At 39.1% G+C, this 19,270-nt stretch overlaps 1 non-coding gene across 1 annotated transcript; it reads left to right on the top strand.

Moving 5' to 3' along the window:
* The first annotated feature begins 14,387 nt into the window (after positions 1-14,387).
* Positions 14,388-14,495, top strand: LOC148572130 (small nucleolar RNA R71). The gene has a single exon (XR_015908185.1). It is a non-coding gene; the product is annotated as a small nucleolar RNA R71 (small nucleolar RNA).
* Positions 14,496-19,270: the final 4,775 nt, after the last annotated feature.

The raw sequence follows: 19,270 nt of genomic DNA, 5'->3' as shown, positions 1-19,270 counted from the left end.
CTGCCGCGTGAGCCATGCGTCCGCGTCACTTCTCGCTGGTCATCTCCTCAATTTCTTGTGTTCTTTCCATTTTTGCAAGCTTCCTTTCCAATCTCCAACTCATTCATGCCCTATAAAGCCTGAAACACTTAACACACAGATCACGACATCGAATGGAATAAAGGAGAATTAAAATACATAATTAAAAGTCTCTATGAAGCAAGTTTTCAACCATAAAGCATTTTTAGGAAGGAATTATAAATGCATGCTTTTTTTAATGAATAAGTGGGTAAAGAGTTGATAAAACCACACAATTAAACACAATATAAACCATAAATTAATGGTTTATCATGCATACCAAGACAATGGTTATGGTAGACCTTTTCGTGACAGTCAACCTCCACCAAATTACTATGGTCAAGAGCCATTCCAGGGTGCGTACCAAGACGATGGATATGGTAGACCCCCTTGTAGTTACCAATAAGCCCCACCATATGCTTATCAACCACCTTCTCAACATAATTCTGAACCATCATACTCACAAGCCCCCTACTACCAAACACCCTCATATGATCCTAACCCATACCCACTATATGAACCATATGAACCATACATAGAACCACCCACATTCCAACATAATTACCCCCAAGAACCACCACCTCAATATACACCACCTCCATATCCGCATCAAGATGAACCACCTTCCCATTGTGAGCCCTTTCTCCCAACAAATGAACTCTCCTATCCATCCCAAGCTCCCATAGATGATACCTTTAGTGTTATTCGTCAAGGGCAACAGGAGCTTCAAACCACACTCATCTCTACTCTCTAAGCTCTTCTATCCCGTATAGATCCATCCTTTACCCCCAATACTCAGCCCTCAAGCTCTGGTGCACTTACTTTTAACCCATATCCATCAACCAAGAGCAACATGATCCCAATGACGCTATTGACATGGAACAAGAGAGAAGGGATCGTCTTAGGGATGTAATGGATCGGGTTCACGCATACATACTTCAAGAGAAGCAAGAGGAGACCCAAAAGGTGGAGGTAGGAGAGACCCTTAAAGATGAAAGAGTAGTTGAAGAATTAGGGGGAATTGGAGAAAGTTGTCAAGAAGTGGAAGTCATCAAGGAGGAGCCGTATTTTGTACTGGAGCAAGTGGAGAACACCGAAATTATTGAAAAAGAGGAAGTGGTTGAAGACTTAGGAGATGCGGAACCACCATGGGAACCTCAAGTCATAGAACCTCCCTCCATGAAGCTTGAAATTATTGTTGAGGAGGGTGTCCAACCTCCCATGCCCTTAGTAAGCAACGAAGACGAGATCGAATTAGAAGAAAGCTACCAAAAGGAAGAAGTTGAAATTGAAGAAGCTCGCAAAGAGGTGGAAATTGTCAAGGAAAAGCATCAGGGAGTGAAGCTTGCAAGATCATTAGAAACACCTCTCCCAAAGCCATTACCATCCATTACAACATTCAAGTGGGTAAAATTCTTATCCTTAACCTTTACTTTCCCACTTGAATATGGGTTACCTGAGACGGATGATTGATAAACCACTATTTTATTGTTTATCTTGTGCTCAATTGAGTGGTTTTTATCAACTCTTTACCCACTTATTCATACTATTTGCATGTTTTACAATTCCTTCCCAGAATTTGTGCTATGATTGGAAACATGCTTCTTTGATCTTATAATTGCTAATATTAATCCTCTCTTATCACCATTAGATGCCTTGATATGTGTGTTAAGTGATTTCAGAGATTACAGGGCAGGAATGGCTCAGAGGATGGAAAGGAAGCATGCAAAAGTGGAAGGAATACAAGAAGCTGGAGAAATTGCTAAGCTGTCCAGCCTGACCTCTTCTCACTCAAACGGCCATAACATGAGCTACAAAGGTGCAAACGATGCGGTTCTAGTTGCGTTAGAAAGCTAACATCCGGAGCTTCGATTTGATATATAATATCACATAGTTTCCCTGATGCTAGGCGACGCGACCGCGTGCTCCATGCGGATGCATCGCAGTGACGGAAATTCAGCATGTTTGAATTCGCAAACAGCGAATTCTGGGTTGTTTCTGACCCAGTTCTTGGCCCAGAAAATACAGATTAGAGGCTATAAAGTGGAAGAATGCATCCATTCATCAACAGGCTTTTATATTCATAATTTTAGGAGTAGATGTAGTTTTTAGAGAGAGAGGTTCTCTCCTCTCTCTTAGGATTAGGATTTAAGATTTCTCTTAGTTCTAGGAGTGACTCTCGATCCCAGGTTCAATGTTCTTTTTATTTATTTTCTCAATTTAATTTATGAACATCTATGCCAGATTTAATTTCTTTTGTTAATGCAATTCGAGGTATTTTCAGATTTAAGATTACTTTGCTTTATTTATATTGATGCTTTTAATTTAATTTAGATATTTTTCTCCCTTTTGGCTTTGGTCAAGTGATTGGTAGTACTTGAGTTATCAAACTCTGCAAGTGATTGAATTTGGCAGATTCTGATTGAGTTAGGATTGCTCTAACACTAGTCTCTCCACAGGAGTTGACTAGGACTTGAGAATCAAGCTAATCAGTCCACTTAACCTTCCTTTGTTTAATAAAGGCCGACCAAGTGGGATTAAAACCCAATTCTCTTCACACCTCATAAGGATAACTAGGATAGGAATTCCAATTCTTATACCTTGCCAAGAGATTTTATTATTATTATTTTATTTTACTTGTCATATAACATATTCCCTCCTTACTTCCAAAACCCCAATTTACAAACTCATAACCAATAATAAGAACATACCTCCCTACAATTCCTTGAGAAGACGACCCAAGGTTTAAATACTTCGGTTATCAATTTATTTAGGGGTTTGTTACTTGTGACAACCAAAACGTTTGTATGAAAGGACTTTTGAAGGTTTAGAAACTATACTTGCAACGAGGATTTATCCACAAATTTCTAGACCACGCAAAAGTGCTCTCATCAAAATGGCGCCGTTGCCGGGGAATTGCAAACGTGTGCCTTATTATTGGTTATTGTAAATATTTGCTTTTCACTTGTTTATTTGTTTTTATTTTTGCTTTTTCATAAATTAAGAGGTTATTGGTTTTTATTTTAAAATTTTTTTTATCTTATCTTATCTTATTTCAAAAATCAAATTTCAAAATTCAAATTTAAAAATTTTCAAAATTCAAATTTAAAAATTTTCAAATTTTAAATTTCAAAAATTCAAAATTCTAAAATTTAAAATTCAAAATTTCAAAATTTAATATTCAAATTCAAAATTTAAATAACCTTTTAATTTAAATTTGTTTTTATTTTTGTTTTTAATTTTTATTTGCTACTATGAACTCTCACCCCTTTGGCTATGAGTCTGGTTACAATTATGTTGCAGGAAGAAGAAATTACAATGAGAACAGGCATCAAGGTTGGAACAATCAAAGATGGGAGGAGCCACAAGGATTTGATCAACCCTCATGGCAACAACCACCTCCAATGGACTATCAACAACCACCATCATATGCCTATAAACCCTCTCCTCAACACAGCTTTGAACAACCATACTCACAAGCCACCTACAACTATTCATCTCCATATGACCCTAACCCGTATCCACCATACCAACCACCCTATGAACCAAATGAATCCTCCTATCCACCCCAAACCTCCATGGAGAAAGCACTTGCCGATCTAAACTCTACTATACAAGCTCTCTTCGCACAAATCAGACCACCAAGTACCTTCAACAATCAACCCTCAAGCTCTAGTGCACTTCCTTGTCAACCACAGAATGATCTCTCCATCCCATCACCACCATCCATGGAAGAGCACCCACATTCATCAATCCAAAAGCAACATGATCTCAATGATGCTATTGACATGGAACAAGAGAGAAGGGATCATCTTTGCGAATCCATACTTCATAAGGAGCTAGAGGAGGCCCTAAAGGTGAAGGTAGTAAAAACCCTTGAAGTCGAAGGAGTGGTTGAAGAATTAGTAAAGGAAAAATCAAGGGATCATCTCAAGGAAGCAGCGGACGATTTCATGCAACTCTAGATCAACTAAATCAAGCGATAAGTCAATTAGGTTTCCGACGCTCGGACACTCAAAGTGCTCCCATGGCTTCATGTGGGCAATCTAATGAAGAACGTAGCATGAAGGAGATATTAAAAACTCCAGTGGACAGTACGGAGCATGACTTTGTACTGGAACAAGTGGAGGAAGCTGTAATTATCGAAGAAGAAGAAGTGGTTGCAGACTTAGGAGATGCTGAACCTCCATGGGAAAGTCAAGACATAGAACCTCCTTCCAAGACGGTTGCATTTGATGTTGAGGAGGGTGTACAACCTCCAAGGCCTATCATAATTAAGAACTTGGAAGAGGTCGATCAAGAGATGGAGATTAAAGAAGAAGAAGCACAACCTTCCATGCCCTTGGAAAGTAACGAAGAGGAGATTGAATTGGAAGAAAGCTACCAAGAGGAAGAGGTTGAAATTGAAGAAGCTTGCAAAGAGGTAGTAATTATCAGAGAAGAGCACAAGGGAGTGGAGCTTGCAATTTCATTAAAAATACCTCCCTCTAAGTTGCCATCATCCTTCACAACATTCAAGTGGGTAAAATTCATATCCCTTAGCTTTCTAATTCCACTTGAATATGGGCTACTGGAGACGGATGGTCAACTTAGAGCTCTTTGTAACATTCCGAGTAAGAGGAAGATGGCCAGTGGTAAGAATTGTCCTGCAAGGTTCATTATAGTTGGAAGCTTTAAGTTTAAACGCAACGGTTGGTGTAGAGCTCAATTGAATGGGTCTAGGAAGCTGTTTGGTAGCTGCAGTGAGAATTCAAATTACTTATCACCCAGCTGGAAAAATACAGATCCCGACAAAAATGGGTGTAAAAGCAAAGTTTGGGATCCTGGAATCTGCTCTGACATCTGTCACCCCGGGAGCCTAAGAATCTGTTTGAAGCTTCTTAAAGGCTTTACATGCCTAGTTTGGGATCCCGAAGGCTACTGGAATTACAAACATTGGTGGAGATTCCTGGATGAGTTCAAGCACAAGCCACAATAACAGGGAGCTCACCAAATGTCCAACTTAAGGACACTAACTAAAAGTGCTAGGTGGGAGACAACCCACCATGGTATGATCGTTCTTTTTTTCATTTTTATTTAGTTTTATTTGTTTTCGAGTTTTATTTTATTTTATTATATTGAACCTGGAGTTTTTGCATCACATTCATATTAACACTGCATTCTGCATTTGTTTTCAGATTAAAAAAAAAAGAACGCACGCGATGCGGCAGCGTCACCCACGCGATGCGGCAGCGTCACCCACGCGTCCGCGTCGCCAGTGCATTGGAAAGAAAAAAAATCGAACAGAGAGTCACGCGATAGTGTGGCTGGAGGCGTGCCTTTGGCACAAATTGATCTACGCAACCGCGTCGCTGACGCGTCTGCGTCATGTGGGAACTTTGGCCTCCCACGCGACCGCGTCACCCACGCGGCCGCATGACATGAAAATCAACTTGAAAAGGGTGCATAGCCGAAGGTTATGCTGGAGTGGTGCTGAACGCCCAGCCTTACCACGCAGACGCATGGCTCACGCGTCCGCGTCATATCCCAATATTGGTCCACCCGCGCGATCGCGTCACCCAATAATTTGGCAAAATGAGATTTAAACAGAGAGTTGTGCGACTGCGAGGCTGCACTCGCGCCACTCGCACAAATCAGGCCACGCGATCGCGTGACCCACGCGATCGCGTGACCCACGCGTCCGCGTCACCTGACCTTATCGCGCACCACGCGACCGCGTCACCCACGCGTCCGCGTCGCCTGCGCCGCACAGAATATCCAGATCAGCCAATTTTCTTATCTTTTCTTCTCTAATCCTTATTTTTCTTATCTTTTCTTATTTCTTTCTTCCTCCTTTCTTATTTTCTTTCACCTCCATTCTATTTTATTTAATTTATTTACATATTTTCATTCATTGCATTTTAAATTTGTGCATATTTTTATTTTCTTTTCTGAATTTTTTATTTTTCTATTGGTGTTAAAAATTTTTTATTCAACTGTTGCATCTTTTCTTGAATTTATTTTGGTAACTTGTTTTACACTGTGGGATGATATTAATTATTTGCCAATGCCAATCTTTTATGATACTTGCACTCTATTTTCATTGACATGAGCTTGTATTGATACTTCCATTACCTACACTCCTTCCTTGTGTTACAAATTTTATACCACTGGCATGCCATGGCTTCTATTATTTTCTCACGTACATGTTGAAGCTTCCATGTAAATGAGACCCTTATCATTTGGCATTAACACCCATATTTTATTTATTTTCTATCTTTTGGGTTACCTTTCTTCTTTTTCTCTTGTTTCAGGCTGGCCACCGAAGACGGAAAAAGGGAGACACTTCTAAAAGGGGAGACAAACAAGTCCATCTGCACATTCCTTGAAGAAAAGTATCAGTTGGAACAACCCGTTCACCTGCATATCTCAGCATGCACCAAGGACGGTGCAATTTTTAAGTGTGGAGAGGTCGATACCGACTTCCAGGGGTTAGTTACCTTCTTTTCAACACCAATACTTTTATTTTCTTTGTTTGTTCATTGTTGCATTTGCATGTTTGATTGCATATTTTCTTGATTTTGTGCATATTTTACCACTTGGTTGAAGTAATATTTTCTTTTTTCAAGAAAATTTTTAGATAATTTTACTAATTTGAATAAAATTTAATATTACACTTGTTTGAAGAAATATTATACTGGAACATGGTTTAGAGCTCGAACACACAAAACCTGTGAGATTTTTTTGAGCCTATGTGAATTGGTTGTATTTTACCAACCAATATTTTATTTTTTTAGTGTGTATTTTTCTCTCTAAAATTGTGATCTTTGTCTTGCTTAATTCTATATTTCCATGGTTTGATGTATGCATACACTTACATGATTGAGGCATTTGTTTCACTGAGCTTACATACCCATATGGCCTTAACCCTTCATTATCCCTTGCAAACCAATGTTGAGCCTATTATACCCCTTTGTTCTTTACTTTAGCACATTATTAACTCTAAGCAAAAGACAATAATGCCCTTAATTTGAATCCTTGGTTAGCTTAGACTAGTGAGAGTGCTTATGATTTAAGTGTGGAGAAATTGAATTTGAAAATATTTGGTTTGAGAATTGAGTATGTTAGAATTTTTTGAAAATAAAAAAAATGTTTAGGACATGATTCATGCATCCAATAATTTAATCATATGCATTGAGAAAAATAAAAGAAAAAAAAAAGAAAATAAAAAAAAGTGAGAAAAGAAAAAGAAAAAAAGAGCAATTAAGCAAAAAGGGGACAAAATGCCCCAAAATAAATGGTGAAAGCAATGCATATGTACTGTACTTAAAATTAGAATGCATGAATATGTGGAAAACATGGTTAATGGATAGTTAGATGTTGTATTATGATTACATGGATTGTCTTAAGTTAGGTGGGAAAAGTTTAAGTTAATTAAGGATTTAGATTTTAGTCCACTTGACCAAATACAATCCTACCTTGACCCTAACTCCATTACAACCCTTAAAAGACCTCTTGATTTGTGTATTTATGCATTAAATTTATGTTGATTGTTAGATGAAGAGCAAGCCTTAGAAAGCAAGGTTAGTAGAGAATTGAGAGAATCGAACCTAAAAACACTTGAATGATTAGAGTGTATACACTTCCAGTGAGGGTTCGATGCTCGATTCTTTGTTCCCGGCTTTCATGAGCTATCTTCTTCTTACAAGTCTATTTGTACTTTATTTTTATGATTTGAATTAGTAAAATCTACATGTATGTTCTTAAAAGATTTGTTTACTTTTAACCAAGTAGGTAGAAACATTCTGCATTTAATTGCATTCATATAGATAGGTGGTGCACGAAATTGTGATGTCCAGGCTCGAACAATCCCTGGTAATGGCTCCAAGGCTTGGTTCTTTGATCTTAATTCATAATTGTCACAACTTCGATACAACTAACCAGCAAGTGCACTGGGTCGTCCAAGTAATACCTTACGTGAGTAAGGGTCGAATCCCACGGAGATTGTTGGTATGAAGCAAGCTATGGTCACCTTGCAAATCTCAGTCAGGCAGATATAAATGGATAATGGAGTTTTCGAAATTAAATAATAAGATAGGGATAGAGATACTTATGTAAATCATTGGTAGGAATTTCAGATAAGCGAATGGAGATGCTTTTCGTTCCTCTGAACCTCTGCTTTCCTACTATCTTCATCCAATCAGTCTTACTCCTTTCCATGGCTGGCTTTATGCAAGGGCATCACCGTTGTCAGTGGCTACATCCCCTCCTCTCAGTGAATAATATGCTCACGCACCCTGTCACGGCACGGCTATTCATCTGTCGGTTCTCGATCATGCTGGAATAGGATTTACTATCCTTTTGCGTCTGTCACTAACGCCCTGCAATCGCGAGTTTGAAGCTCGTCACAGTCATCCAATCATTGAATCCTACTCGGAATACCACAGACAAGGTTTAGACCTTCCGGATTCTCTTGAATGCCGCCATCATTCTAGCTTACGCCACGAAGATTCTGGTTAGGAGATCTAAGAGATACTCATTCTAGCTTAATTCATGTAGAACAGAAGTGTTTGTCAGGCACGCGTTCATAAGGGGGAAAGATGATGAGCGTCACACATAATCATCACCTTCATCACGTTCTTGGGTGCGAATGGATATCTTAGAAGCGAAATAAGAAGAATTGAATAGAAAACAGTAGTACTTGCATTAATCTTTGAGGAACAGCAGAGCTCCACACCTTAATCTATGGAGTGTAGAAACTCTACCGTATGAAAATACATAAGTGAAGGTCCAGGCATGGCCGAGATGGCCAGCCCCCTAAACGTGATCAAAGGATCATAAGGTAATCCAAAGATTCCCAAAAAGACTAGTAAAAGGTCCTATTTATAATAAACTAGCTACTAGGGTTTACATGAGTAAGTAATTGATGCATAAATCCACTTCCGGGGCCCACTTGGTGTGTGTTTGGGCTGAGCCTGAGTGTTGCACGTGCAGAGGCCATTTGTGGAGTTGAACGCCAGTTTCTGTGCCAGTTTGGGCGTTCAACTCTGGTTTTGGATCCTTTTCTGGCGCTGGACGCCAGATTTGGGCAGAAGGCTGGCATTGAACGCCAGTTTACGTCGTCAATTCTTGGCCAAAGTATAGACTATTATATATTGCTAGAAAGCCCTGGATGTCTACTTTCCAACGCAATTGGAATCGCGCCATTTTGAGTTCTGTAGCTCCAGAAAATCCACTTTGAGTGCAGGGAGGTCAGAATCCAACAGCATCAGCAGTCCTTTTTCAACCTCTGAATCTGATTTTTGCTCAAGTCCCTCAATTTCAGCCAGAAAATACCTGAAATTACAGAAAAACACACAAACTCATAGTAAAGTCCAGAAATGTGAATTTATCATAAAAACTAATGAAAACATCCCTAAAAGTAACTAGATCCTACTAAAAACATACTAAAAACAATGTCAAAAAGCGTATAAATTATCCGCTCATCACAACACCAAACTTAAATTGTTGCTTGTCCCCAAGCAACTGAAAATCAAATAGGATAAAAAGAAGAGAATATACTATAAATTCCAAACTATCAATGAAACATAGCTGCAATCATATGAGCGGGACTTATAGCTTTTTGCCTCTTGAATAGTTTTGGCATCTCACTTTATCCATTGAGGTTCAGAATGATTGGCATCTATAGGAACTTCAGATTTCGAATAGTGTTATTGACTCTCCTAGTTCAGTATGATGATTCTTAAACACAGCTTCTTTATGAGTCTTGGCCGTGGCCCTAAGCACTTTGTTTTCCAGTATTACCACCGGATACATAAATGCCACAGACACATAATTGGGTGAACCTTTTCAGATTGTGACTCAGCTTTGCTAGAGTCCCCAATTAGAGGTGTCCAGGGTTCTTAAGCACACTCTTTGTTTTTGCTTTGGACCTTGACTTTAACCGCTCAGTCTCAAGTTTTCACTTGACACTTACACGCCACAAGCACATGGTTAGGGACAGCTTGGTTTAGCCGCTTAGACCAGGATTTTATTCCTTTAGGCCCTCCTATCCACTGATGCTCAAAGCCTTGGGATCCTTTTTATTTGCCCTTGCCTTTTGGTTTTAAGGGTTATTGGCTTTTTCTGCTTGCTTTTTCTTTTTCTTTCTATATTTTTTTTTCGCCTATTTTTTTTCTGCAAGCTTTGTTCTTTGCTGCTTTTTCTTGCTTCAAGAATCATTTTTATGATTTTTCAGATTATCGAATAACATGTCTCCTAGTCATCATTCTTTCAAGAGCCAACATATTTAACATTCTTAAACAACAACTTCAAAAGACATATGTACTGTTCAAGCATACATTCAGAAAACAAGAAGCATTGTCACCACATCAATATAATTAAACTAAGTTCAAGGATAAATTCGAAACTCATGTACTTCTTGTTCTTTTGAATTAAAACATTTTTCATTTAAGAGAGGTGATGGATTCATAGGACATTCATAACTTTAAGACAAAGTTACTAACTACTAATGATCATGTAATGAAGGCACAAACATAGATAAGCACATAATACAGAAAACGAAAAACAGAGAAAGCAAGAACAAGGAATGAATCCACCTTAGTGATGGTGGCGTTTCCTTCTTGAGGAACCAATGATGTCCTTGAGCTCTTCTATGTCTCTTCCTTGTCTTTGTTGCTCCTCCCTCATTGCTTTTTGATCTTCTCTTATTTCATGAAGCATGATGGAGTGCTCTTGATGTTCCACCCTTAGTTGTCCCATATTAGAACTCAATTCTCCTAGGGAGGTGTTGATTTGCTCCCAATAGTTTTGTGGAGGAAAGTGCATTTGAGGCATTTCCGGAATCTCATGGTGATGAGCTTCTTGCGCCTTTTGAGCTCCATGACTGGGCTCTCTTGCTTGCTCCATCTTTTTCTTAGTGATGGGCTTTTCCTCTTTAATGAGGATATCTCCCTCTATGTCAATCCCAGCTGAATTGCATAGGTGGCAGATGAGGTGAGGAAAGGCTAACCTTGCCATGGTGGAGGACTTGTCAGCCACCTTGTAGAGTTCTTGAGGTATAATCTCATGAACTTCCACCTCTTCTCCAATCATGATGCTATGGATCATGATGGCCCGGTCTATAGTAACTTCAGACCGGTTGCTAGTGGGAATGATTGAGCATTGAATAAACTCCAACCATCCTCTAGCTATAGGCTTGAGGTCCAATCTTCTTAGTTAAACCGGCTTGCCTTTGGAGTCAATCTTCCATTGAGCTCCTTCTACACATATGTCCATAAGGACTTGGTCCAACCTTTGATCAAAGTTGACTCTCCTTGTGTAGGGGCGTGCGTTCTCTTCCATGTATGGCAAGTTGAACGCCAACCTCACATTCTCCGGACTAAAATCTAAGTATTTCCCCCGAACCATTGTAACATAGTTCTTTGGATCCGGGTTCTTACTTTGATCATGGTTCTTGGTGATCCAATCTCTTGAACCATTAGGATGCCGACTTGTTGGATGGGATTTGTTAGAACTTCCCAACCTCTTCTTTGAATTTCATGTCGGATCTCCGGATACTCATTTCTTTTGAGTTAAAAAGGGACCTCAGGGATCACCTTCTTCTTGGCCATAACATCATAGAAGTGGTCTTGATGGGCTTTAGAGATGAACCTTTCCATCTCCCATGACTCGGATGTGGAAGCTTTTGTCTTCCCTTTTCCTTTTCTAGAGGATTCTCCGGTCTTAGGTGCCATCAATTGTAATGGAAAAACAAAAAAGCTATGCTTTTACCACACCAAACTTAGAATATTGCTCGCCCTCGAGCAATAAACAAAAGAATAGAAGAAGAAGAAGAAGAAATATGGAGAGGGAGAGGGAGATGTGGTTTCGGCCAAGGAGGGTGTAGAGGGGTGTGTTGTGTGAATTTGATGAAGAATGGGGGGCTTTATATAGGGAAGGGAAGGGGGGAAGGTTTCGGCCATATGGGTGGGTTTGGGTGGGAAATTGGTTTTGAATTTTGAAGGTAGGTGGAGTTTATGAGGTAGGTTTATTGGTAAGAGTGGGTGGATGTGAGTGGTGAAGGTTTAGTGGGGAAGAGAGATTGAGGTGATTGGTGAGGGGTTTTTAGGGAAGAGTGTTTATGGGGTTGTGTGAAAGAGAGTGGTGAGAAGAAGTGAGTGGAGGTAGGTGGGGATCCTGTAGGGTCCACAGATCCTGAGTGGATCCTGTGGGGTCCACAGATCCTGAGGTGTCAAGGTATTTACATCCCTGCACCCATTAGGCATGTAAAAATGCCTTTGTATCCAACTCTGGGCATTCAGCGCCAGGTTGGTGGCCATTTTGGGCGTTCAACGCCCATTTGTGTGCCATTTCTGGCGTTGAACGCCAGAACCATGCCTGTTCTGGCGTTCAGCGCCCAGAAGCTGCCCATTTTGGGCGTTCAGCGCCAGAACCATGCTCTGTTCTGGCGCTGAACGCCAGACAGATGCTCCTCCAGGGTGTAATTTTTCTTCTGCTGTTTTTGATTCCGTTTTCAATTTTTATATTTATTTTGTGACTCCACATGATCATGAACCTAAGAAAACATGAAAAACAATAAAAATAAGAATTAGATAAACATTGGGTTGCCTCCCAACAAGCGCTTCTTTAATGTCAATAGCTTGACAGTGGGCTCTCATGGAGCCTCACAGATGTGCAGAGCTTTGTTGAGACTCTCCAACACCAAACTTAGAGTTTGGATATGGGAGTTCAACACCAAACTTAGAGTTTGGTTGTGGCTTCCCAACACCAAACTTAGAGTTTGACTGTGGGGGCTCTGGTTGACTCTGCTTTGAGAGAAGCTTTTCAAGCTTCCTCTCCATGGTTGCAGAGGGAGATCCTTGAGTTTTGAATACAAGGGAGTTCTCATTCCATTGAAGGACTATTTCACTTCTGTCAACATCAATCACAGCTCTTGCTGTGGCCAGGAAAGGTCTTCCTAGGATGATGGATTCATCCTCTTCCTTTCCAGTATCCAGGACTATGAAATCAGTAGGTATGTAAAGGCCCTCAACCTTTACTGATACATCTTCTACTTGTCCATAAGCCTGTCTTTTTGAGCTGTCTGCCATCTCTAGTGAGATTTTAGCAGCTTGCACCCCATAGATTCCCAGTTTCTCTATTACAGAGAGGGGCATGAGGTTTATTCCTGAACCAAGGTCACACAGAGCCTTAAAGATCATGGTGCCTATGGTACAGGGTATTATGAACTTTCCAGGATCCTGTCTCTTCTGAGGCAATGTCAGTTGATCCAGATCACTTAGTTCATTGATGAACAAGGGAGGTTCAACTTCCCAAGCATCAATGCCAAACAATTTGGCATTCAGCTTCATGATTGCACCAAGAAAGTTGGCAGTTTGCTTTTCAGTGACATCCTCATTCTCTTCAGAAGAGGAATACTCATCAGAGCTCATGAAGGGCATAAGGAGGTTCAATGGAATCTCTATGGTCTCTAGATGAGCCTCAGAGTCCTTTGGTTCCTCAGAGGGAAGCTCCTTATTAACCACTGGACGTCTCAGGAGGTCTTCCTCCTTGGGATTCACGTCCTCTCCTCTCCTCAGAGGTTCGGCCATGGCGCTTATGTCAATGGCCTTGCACTCTCCTTTTGGGTTCTCTTCTGTATTGCTTGGGAGAGTACTAGGAGGGATTTCAGTGATCCTTTTACTCAGCTGGCCCACTTGTGCTTCCAGATTTCTAATGGAAGACCTTGTTTCATTCATGAAACTTACAGTGGCCTTAGATAGATCAGAGACTAGATTTGCTAAATTAGAAGCATTTTGTTCAGAGTTCTCTGTCTGTTGCTGAGTTGATGATGGAAAAGGCTTGCTATTGCTAAACCTGTTTCTTCCACCATTATTAAAGCCTTGTTGGGGCTTTTGATCCTTCCATGAGAAATTTGGATGATTTCTCCATGTTGAGTTATAGGTGTTTCCATAAGGTTCACCTAAGTAATTTACCTCTGCTATTGCAGGGTTCTCAGGATCATAAGCTTCTTCTTCAGAAGATGCCTCTTGAGTACTGTTGGATGTAGCTTGCATTCCATGCAGACTCTGAGAGATCATATTGACTTGCTGAGTCAATATTTTATTCTGTGCCAATATGGCATTCAGAGTATCAACTTCAAGAACTCCCTTCTTCATAGGCGTCCCATTACTTACAGGATTCCTTTCAGAAGTGTACATGAACTAGTTATTAGCAACCATGTCAATGAGTTCTTGAGCTTCTGCAGGCGTTTTCTTTAGGTGAATGGATCCACCTGCAAAAGTGTCCAGTGACATCTTTGATAGCTCAGATAAACCATCATAGAATATATCCAGGATGGTCCATTCTGAAAGCATGTCAGAAGGACACTTTTTGGTCAACTGTTTGTATCTTTCCCAAGCTTCATAGAGGGATTCACCTTCTTTCTGTCTGAAGGTTTGAACATCAGCTCTAAGCTTGCTTAGCTTTTGAGGAGGAAAGTACTTGGCTAAGAAAGCCGTGACCAGCTTATCCCAAGAGTTCAGGCTGTCTTTAGGTTGAGAATCCAACCATAATCTAGCTCTGTCTCTTACAGCAAAAGGGAAAAGCATGAGCCTGTAGACTTCAGGATCTACTCCATTAGTCTTAACAGTATCACATATCTGCAAGAATTCAGTTAAGAACTGAAAAGGATCTTCAGATGGAAGTCCATGAAACTTGCAGTTCTGCTGCATCAAAGAAACTAATTGAGGTTTCAGCTCAAAGTTGTTTGCTCCAATGGCAGGAATGGAGATGCTTCTTCCATGTAAATTGGAATTAGGTGCAGTAAAGTCACCAAGCATCTTCCTTACATTATTATTATTTTCGGCTGCCATCTCCTCTGCCTGTTCGAAAATTTCTGAAAGGTTATCTCTGGATTGTTGTATTTTAGCTTCTCTTAATTTTCTCTTCAGAGTCCTTTCAGGTTCTGGATCTGCTTCCACAAGAATGTTCTTATCCTTGCTCCTGCTCATATGACAAAGAAGAAGGCACAGAAAAATAATAATAATAGAGATTCTCTTTACCACAGTATAGAGGTTCTCTTATGTGAGTAGAAGAAAAGAGGAAGAAATTCGAACACAGATAGAAGAGGGGGTTCGAATTTGGTGATGATGTGAGGAAGAGATGTTAGTTAATGAATGAATAAATAGAATAGGATGAGAGAGAAGGAGGGAATTTTCGAAAATTATTTTTGAAAAGGAGTTAGTGATTTTTGAAAATGGTTTTTGAAAAATGTTAGTATTTTTCGAAAATTAAGATTTAAAATTTAAATTAATTAATAATTTAAAAAGAAATTTTGAAAAAGGGGGAAGATATTTTCGAAAAATGAGAGAGAGAGAGAGAGAGAGAGAGTTAGTTAGGTGGTTTTGAAAAAGTTAAGAAACAAAAAGTTAGTTAGTTAGTTGAAACAAATTTTGAAAAGATAAGAAGTTAGGAGGTTAGAGAAGATATTTTGAAAAGATATTTTTGAAAAAGATAAGATGAGAAGATATTTTTGAAAAGATATGATTGAAGTTAGTTTTGAAAAAGATTTGATTTTTAAAATCTCAATTAATGACTTGATTCATAAGAAATCACAAGATATGATTCTAGAACTTAAAGTTTGAATCTTTCTTAACAAGCAAGTAACAAACTTCAAATTTTTGAATCAAAACATTAATTGATTATGTTATTTTTGAAAATTTGTTATAAAAATAAAAAAGATTTTTGAAAAATATTTTTGGAATTTTCGAAAATAACTAAGAATTTTGAAAAAGATTTGATTTTTGAAAAAGATAAGATTTTCAAATTGAAAATTTGATTTGACTCATGAGAAACAATTTTATTTTAAAAATTTTTGAAAAAGTCAACTCAAATTTTCGAATTTGATGAGAGAAAAAGGGAAAGATATAATTTTTTTTTTTTATTTTTGAAATTTTTATGAAAAACATGAAAATTATGCAATGCATGCAATTTTTAGATCAAAACAATGAATGCATGCAAGAATGCTATGAATGTCAAGATGAACACCAAGAACACTTTGAATGTCATGATGAGCATCAAGAACATATTTTTGAAAAATTTTTAATGCAAAGAAAACATGCAAGACACCAAACTTAGAATTCTTTAATGCTTAGGCACTAAGAATTCAAAAATGCATATGATAAACATGAAAAGACACAAAACAAAAAATCATCAAGATCAAACAAGAAGACTTACCAAGAACAACTTGAAGATCATGAAGAACACTATGAATGCATGATATTTTCGAAAAATGCTAGATGCATATGCAAGTGACACCAAACTTATAATGTGACTCAAGACTCAAACAAGAAACAGAAAAATATTTTTGATTTTTATGATTTTCTAATTTTTGTTGGATTTTTTTTTTTCGAAAATTATATGAAAAAGAAAAAAATAAGGATTCCAAAATTTTTAATATGAATTCCAGGAATCTTGCATTCTTAGTCTAAAGCTTCAGTCCAGGAATTAGACATGGCTCACTAGCCAGCCAAGCTTTCAAAGAAAGCTCCAGTCCAAAACACTAGACATGGCCAATGGCCAGCCAAGCTTCAGCATTTTAACATCAGAGTATATTGATCTTGATAACAAAGTGCTGCTCATCATTTATCAAGTATGTAACTTACCTCTGATGGTTTGGAAGCCTCAGTCCAAAAGAATTTAGACATGGCTTTACAGCCAGCCAGGCTTCACATGCTTCATGAAACACTAGAATTCATTCTTAAAAATCTTGAATAAAATTTTTGAAAACATTTTTATTATTTTCGAAAACAGATGAGAAAATTTTTGAAATATTTTTGAAAAATTTTTGAAAAGAAAACGAAAAGAAAGTTACCCAATCTGAGCAACAAGATGAACCGTCAGTTGTCCAAACTCAAACAATCCCCGGCAACGGCGCCAAAAACTTGGTGCTGTTGCCGGATCAAAAGGGAATCTGGCACTGATGTTACCGGACCAAAAGCTTGCCGAAAACTCAAACAATCCCCGGCAACGGCGCCAAAAACTTGGTGCACGAAATTGTGATGTCCAGGCTCGAACAATCCCTGGTAATGGCTCCAAAATTTGGTGCTTTGATCTTAATTCATAATTGTCACAACTTCGATACAACTAACCAGCAAGTGCACTGGGTCGTCCAAGTAATACCTTACGTGAGTAAGGGTCGAATCCCACGGAGATTGTTGGTATGAAGCAAGCTATGGTCACCCTGCAAATCTCAGTCAGGCAGATATAAATGGATAATGGAGTTTTCGAAATTAAATAATAAGATAGGGATAGAGATACTTATGTAAATCATTGGTAGGAATTTCAGATAAGCGAATGGAGATGCTTTTCGTTCCTCTGAACCTCTGCTTTCCTACTATCTTCATCCAATCAGTCTTACTCCTTTCCATGGCTGGCTTTATGCAAGGGCATCACCGTTGTCAGTGGCTACATCCCCTCCTCTCAGTGAATAATATGCTCACGCACCCTGTCACGGCACGGCTATTCATCTGTCGGTTCTCGATCATGCTGGAATAGGATTTACTATCCTTTTGCGTCTGTCACTAACGCCCTGCAATCGCGAGTTTGAAGCTCGTCACAGTCATCCAATCATTGAATCCTACTCGGAATACCACAGACAAGGTTTAGACCTTCCGGATTCTCTTGAATGCCGCCATCATTCTAGCTTACGCCACGAAGATTCTGGTTAGGAGATCTAAGAGATACTCATTCTAGCTTAATTCATGTAGAACAGAAGTGTTTGTCAGGCACGCGTTCATAAGGGGGAAGGATGATGAGCGTCACACATAATCATCACCTTCATCACGTTCTTGGGTGCGAATGGATATCTTAGAAGCGAAATAAGAAGAATTGAATAGAAAACAGTAGTACTTGCATTAATCTTTGAGGAACAGCAGAGCTCCACACCTTAATCTATGGAGTGTAGAAACTCTACCGTATGAAAATACATAAGTGAAGGTCCAGGCATGGCCGAGATGGCCAGCCCCCTAAACGTGATCAAAGGATCATAAGGTAATCCAAAGATTCCCAAAAAGACTAGTAAAAGGTCCTATTTATAATAAACTAGCTACTAGGGTTTACATGAGTAAGTAATTGATGCATAAATCCACTTCCGGGGCCCACTTGGTGTGTGTTTGGGCTGAGCCTAAGTGTTGCACGTGCAGAGGCCATTTGTGGAGTTGAACGCCAGTTTCTGTGCCAGTTTGGGCGTTCAACTCTGGTTTTGGATCCTTTTCTGGCGCTGGACGCCAGATTTGGGCAGAAGGCTGGCGTTGAACGCCAGTTTACGTCGTCAATTCTTGGCCAAAGTATGGACTATTATATATTGCTGGAAAGCCCTGGATGTCTACTTTCCAACGCAATTGGAAGCGCACCATTTCGAGTTCTGTAGCTCCAGAAAATCCACTTTGAGTACAGGGAGGTCAGAATCCAACAGCATCAGCAGTCCTTTTTCAACCTCTGAATCTGATTTTTGCTCAAGTCCCTCAATTTCAGCCAGAAAATACCTGAAATTACAGAAAAATACACAAACTCATAGTAAAGTCCAGAAATGTGAATTTATCATAAAAACTAATGAAAACATCCCTAAAAGTAACTAGATCCTACTAAAAACATACTAAAAATAATGTCAAAAAGCGTATAAATTATCCGCTCATCAATAGGATTGCATTTCATACATTCTACCATTCCTCTTCATTCTTTATAGCTTCTCTTGAGCTTAGCATGAGGACATGCTAATGTTTAAGTGTGGGGAGGTTGATAAACCACTATTTTATAGTTTATCTTGTGCTTAATTGAGTGGTTTTTATCAACTCTTTACCCACTTATTCATACTATTTGCATGTTTTACAATTCCTTCCCAGAATTTGTGCTATGATTGGAAACATGCTTCTTTGATCTTATAATTGCTAATATTAATCCTCTCTTATCACCATTAGATGCCTTGATATGTGTGTTAAGTAATTTTAGAGATTACAGGGCAGGAATGGCTCAGAGGATGGAAAGGAAGCATGCAAAAGTGGAAGGAATACAAGAAGCTGGAGAAATTGCTAAGCTATCTAGCCTGACCTCTTCGCACTCAAACGACCATAACTTGAGCTACAGAGGTCCAAACGACGCAGTTCCAGTTGTGTTAGAAAGATAACATCCGGGGCATCGATTTGATATATGTAATAGTTTCCCTAACGCTAGGCGATGCGACCGCGTGCTCTAT

Source organism: Arachis ipaensis, chromosome B3, assembly GCF_059453495.1.
Source record: "Arachis ipaensis isolate K30076 ecotype BB chromosome B3, ASM5945349v1, whole genome shotgun sequence".
Taxonomy (NCBI): domain Eukaryota; kingdom Viridiplantae; phylum Streptophyta; class Magnoliopsida; order Fabales; family Fabaceae; genus Arachis; species Arachis ipaensis.
This window is presented reverse-complemented; position numbering and strand designations above follow the sequence as displayed.